We start from the raw sequence: 5,838 nt of genomic DNA, 5'->3' as shown, positions 1-5,838 counted from the left end.
CTCAGTGCTTCCTTATCTATCACATATGTCTTGCTTCATATATCTTTGTTTTTCATATTTTTATCCTTAATCCATGTTGTATAAATAGATCTCTTATGTCGGTGATCTTTTCATTGCTTTGATCTTACAAACACGATTTATCGAATGAATAACCATACAAAATATTTCATTGGATAGATGACCTCAAAATCATACAAAATATTTAAGTGCAATTTCCAATGTGATAACGGTTCTTTGTTCCTCGATCTTGTAACATGTTTCCCATGTGTGTCTAGGTTCAATGAATCTGGTAACACATTTCACTCGGTGTGTGTTAACTCGGTATATAATTTTTGTTGCTTGATAGACATAGAGTGTTACTTGGTAGACAGCTTGGTGTATACTAGGCTTTGTGACTACTTTCTTCTGTAACCGACTACTCTGTTCTTATCGACTGAATATTTTGGTAGTAGTAACCGACTAGAGTATATAGAATGACTTTGGACATAAAACTAATGGCAACTTAGTAAGTAGTAACAATCTCCCCTTTTGACATTAGTTGAGATGTTTGACAAAACTTATTTCAAAGTCGTAACTCAAAAATCTATATACTAACAAAATTTGACTAAACAGATAGTATATACAATAGTCAATAAAATAGTATATTCAGATATACTCCCCTTATCAATATACTATACAAAACTCTGATTATGCATGCGTTGTGATCAATATTCTGTATTAACTACTCGGTTGTCACCATTCAGTTTACTGCTCGGTTCACTGCTCGATATACTCCTCAGTATACTCCCCTGTATACTACACTCCTCCTTTGATACTTTGATTACTTTGATACTATACTCCCCCTTTTTAACAAACATCAAAACTTAGTTACCATTCAGTGGAGGCAACTGGTCAAAAAAGGATTTGTATTTTGTCCTTGCATCGGTGAGAGTGGCAGAGAGGGCATCCTTGACACTGTCCATAAGTGAATTCTAAGATGTAATGTCAGCTAATAGTGAAATTAGTCCATCTAAGGTGCTTCCCTTTGGCTAAGTGGATAGGGAGGTAGCCTTGTTGATCTTCTCTTGGATGGAGGACAAGTGTGGAATGAATAAGGTTTGAAGAGTCATAATGTCCATCCTTATTTGGTGCTCTTCATTCCTAAGTTCCAATTATTGAGCCATGAGCTTTTGTAACTTTGTATAGAATTGCTGAATAGAATTGGGCTCAATGGTCAACTTATTTGAGAAATCGGTGATCTCTTTCTCGATCACTTTTGTTTTATTTTTGATATCTTTAATGAATAAAGAGAATGTACAGAGTTTTTGAAATAAATAAAGAATGTGCTTGAGTTGAGGGGACAACTTAGCAATAAATTTGACAAGTTTTACGTTGCCAATAGCAATAGCTTTCTGTACCTTTTCAATCATTTTAGCAGTGAGCTCTTTGTCCTTTAACTTGCTCGAGTATTCAGATGCATCTACTCCAGATGTCTCTATTTTAGTTAGATGTTCATCCAATTGAATATGGATGGCTGCATCTTTTGTCACTATAGCTTCAGGTAGCATATCTATCAATAGGGCTTTCACCTTCTTAAGTACTTTATTTTTCTTTTGAATAGCCATTTGTTTTCCTTGTTCTGCTTTGGCCTTGCATAGTTCACCGAATTCAATGAGTGCTTGCCCTTTTAATTTGGATATGTCTACATTTGGCAACACTTCGTTTTGACAAATCTAATTTGAAACTATGCTTTTTCATTTTCTTTTCTTTAGCTTTCACCGGTTGAACTAATACAATGGCTTGGGAAGTTTGTTGACTCTTGGTAGGTTGCTCAGTAGGGGCAACACTTTTGTCAATTTCTTGAACCTCTTATGTAGCCTTCATTGAATCCTTTCTCGGGGTCTCAGTTGTAACATTTTCAATGCTAGAAGGAGCTTGAGAAGTCTATTCCCCGGTGGCCTGAGAAGTAGCTTCTCCTTCTGTAGACTTGTGACCCTCTGTTGCTTGTTTAGTATCCTGAGGGGCCTCAGTTGAAATAGGCTAAGTGACCGGAGGATAGGGTTGAACTTGTTCCAAAACTGACTCACTGGATACCAGTTTGGCATATGCATTCCCTTCTATCATTTCCTATTTTGGTGCCTCAGTGTCCATGATATCCTCATCAATTTGTATAGTGTCAGACGGGTTTTGCTCGGTGATATCAGGATCTTGCTTGGTGACATCAACTATTTCAACTTTAGCTTGCTCACCAGCATTCTTGATTCGAAAGATTTCCTGCCACTTTTCTTTGGTCTCATTCTCTGCATCCAGATAAAGGCCATTCATCAATTTTAAGGCTCTTTGCCCGACTAGGAAGTTTTTATGGTAGTTTTTCAGATGTTCTTTGATCTCATCTACCGACATGTCTAGAAAGAGATGTACTAGACTTCTCTCTCTCATCTGTTTTTCCAAGTCCATGGCATATGTCCACCTATTATCAATATGCGAATACAATTATTTTGGAAGAGTATTAGTTACTTCCAATGGGACCAATCAGAATTTCAGAAGACTGCAGATTACGGCTTCTTCAATTTGTCTCTTTTCTGCATCATTTCTACATTCATACTTAACATATCTAAATGATCCAAATCCACCATATTGCTTTAGATTAGCACAAAAGTTATCAACACTATGTACATCTTCCTTTTTACTCTTGACAATCTGAAATTTACTTTTGTCTTTAGATTCGGTGTCACTAAACTCTTTAGTCAAAATGAGTCTCCGAGTAGATTTCTTATAAGTTTTTGTTACCTGTGGTGTGGCAACATTCTTTGGTTTCTTACCTGGTGATGTTGTAGATGATCTTGTGTTAGGTCGCTTTGCTGGAGGAGTCGATGATACCTTTGATGTGTCATGTTTCTTCCTTTTAAGAACTTTTCCTTTAGGCAACTCGGTGCTCAATGTAATAGCTGCCTCCTAGGCTTCAGATTCCTCCTCAATGATGACTAGAGTGCCCTTGACAGGTGTGGAGGAAGAACCTTCTCCAAATTTCTCTGTTAATGCCTTGATCATTTTGGTTGCTTTCCTTGTAGCCTTTGGTACTACAATGCTCATCTTAACTTTCTCTTTAACTTCTTCATATGTATCGTATCTCAGCTCGGTAGCATGCCTTGGTAATGTAAGAAAATCATCTATCTATTGTTGTGTGATGTCAAAATCAATCTCATAACCCATAGGTGGCAAAGATTGAGTTCTCGGTTCCACAGCATTAACATAGTAGTAGTCGGTGTCCACTTCAAAGTATATGTCATCCTTGTATTTCTCCACTAACTTGGGTGGAATCCTATACCTGTTATGCATCTTTTCTTGAAACTTGCTAAAGTAATCATCCATAATATCATTAAAGTTATCACCTAGTTTTTTGATGAAGTCATTGATTTGATAGGTGATTGGTCGGTGTAGCTCCCAAACTACATTACCAACTGATGGAAAGAATTTCTCAAAATAGAAAAACATGCATACCAAAAGTGATCCAAACTTCAGTGTGTTAGACGAGTTGTTCTTCTTCAGCTTCCTTATGGTGTTTAGAATCTCAAACAGGTTTTTCAACAATACTTCGCATAGATTAATTTTCATTCCTTTCTTCACAATTTTATATGCTAAGTCGACTGTTGCACAAGGTACACTATTTTCCCTTGTCGATTGAAAGAAACAATAACCAATTACTCTAATGGAAAACTTCAGCTTTGCATCTATCACATTGTTCAATTTTAGTCCTCTGCAAGCAAATTCAACTCCGATTAAAGTGATCAATTCTTTTTGTGATATCATTTTCTGAGCTCGGGCATGATCAAAAATAGGGTAACCGGTGATCAAATGAATAATTTCCTTGGTGATCTTGAATGGTTGCTCCTCTAACCACATGAAATCATCATGAACTCTGCTTAGAACAAACTTGACCCATTGGGGTTTGAATACACGGGGATGGGTTAGGGCTTCGGTCAATCCCTTGATTTTAATGTGTTCAAATTTGTTATCCAATTTCCCACCAGTACGTAATTCATCATATGTGTCCTTGATCTCAACATGACCTAGTTCCTCAACACGACACTTAGTGAAGAATTTGACATCTTCAACTAGTAAAACTCTATCTGGAATGAGTGAAAACGCAATTTTATCATCCGGTTCAGATGCTACTTTGGGAGTTAGAGAGTATTTCAGTGAGGGCTTTTCAATGTTCTCAACAACAACAAGCTTTTGGATCTTAGGTGCCATTGCAGATTTTGGATAAATACTGACAAAAGCTCCTTAGGGCTTGAAAACTTTTAAATGGAAGACGCTTTCACTTAGAAAATATAAAACTGATATTCACAAATGATATGATTGGTAAACTAGCTTGACAATGCGTTGTGATTGATGTAAATACCTTGAATTTCACTTCGGAGGAGGTTTGATCGCCTTTGAATTGCTTTGCTTTGCTCTCTTAAAAACTTGGTAAGTGTAAAATGACCGTGTAAAAGCTTTAAGTACACAATATACCTTATCGGGCTTCATGCAGTTAGGTTAGAAAATATTAAATGCACTCGGTACCACTTCCTTTTTATGCTTTTACCGAGTAGCCAAACTTCCTGTATTTACCGACTAGACAGGCTTCCAAAAGACTTGATAACATTTCAAATTTCCTAATACATCTTTAGTTATGCAGATTTTGAATTAAGTACATGATAAAATAGGAACCATTAAGATTTAACCTTTGAGAGAATGCAGTCCCTTCATACCTTTACCGGTTAATTTGGAATAGGTGCACCTAACTCGGTAGACAAGGTGCTCTCTTCATTTGACACAATTTCCTTCTTTTTCCAAATCATCTGTAATTTGCCTTTTATTTCCTCAATGTCTCCTCTAGGTTGATCTTTGCAATCTCTAGCCAAGTGTCCAACTTTGTGACAATGAAAACATGTCATACTAGGATTTCTCCATGATCTTCGATTGTTCATTCCAAACCTTATAAAGCAGTTGGCACTTATATGTCCATATCTTCCATAGCATTCACACCATATCTTTATATTTCAATCCCATGGTACTGCAGAATACTGTTAGTTAGGATCTTTGTGAGTTCGGTAGCCTCTAGTATTTGCTCGATGTGCAGACCACATATAGTTCTTTTTCTTAAACCAACACTTCTCAGAACTATGTCCATATCTATTGTAGTTTTTACAAAATCCTTTGAATTTTGCCTTCTAGTAATTGCTACCAGGCTTTTTCCTATATTGGTTAGATGTGTGACCATATTTATTGCAATTGTGACAATAACCATTAGACCTAGTGACATTCGGTTGCTTACCTTTTCTGATTTGGAACATATTAGCAGTATGTCCTTGTTTTCCACAGTAGTTGCAAATAGGCTTCTTTACTTTGATGTTCTTCCTATTTCCAGCTTGCTTTGATGATTCTCCTCTTTCGGTAGTGTGGATTCCCTTCTCGGTAGAGTCTTTTCCTTTGTAATCGAGTCCTGCACCTTTGTTGGGTCTTTTTGTATTCAATTGATCATCCAACATCTTTGATGCTTCATAACTCTTTTTCAGTGTTTCTTTGGATTTCTTCTCTATTTCAAGTTCATCGGTCAACCTTGATACTTCAAGTTTCAATGCTTGATTCTCATCATCTTTCAGATTTGCTTCATGATGTGCATAACCCAATTGATCTGATAGATTTTGTTGAATCCCAGTCAACCTTGTGATTTCATCATTCTTTTCAGATACTAATGCTTTAAGTTGTTGTTTTTCTCTTTCTAGATCTCTTACTTTATCCTCAGCTATCCTCAATGCATCAAGATTTTCAGTCATCTTTGTGCTAAAATGTTCATGTCCTCTTTTCATT

This window comes from Cryptomeria japonica, chromosome 3 (genome assembly GCF_030272615.1).
Source record: "Cryptomeria japonica chromosome 3, Sugi_1.0, whole genome shotgun sequence".
In the NCBI taxonomy this organism is placed as follows: domain Eukaryota; kingdom Viridiplantae; phylum Streptophyta; class Pinopsida; order Cupressales; family Cupressaceae; genus Cryptomeria; species Cryptomeria japonica.
The sequence above is the reverse complement of the archived record's forward strand: the minus strand, read 5'-3'. Positions refer to the sequence as shown.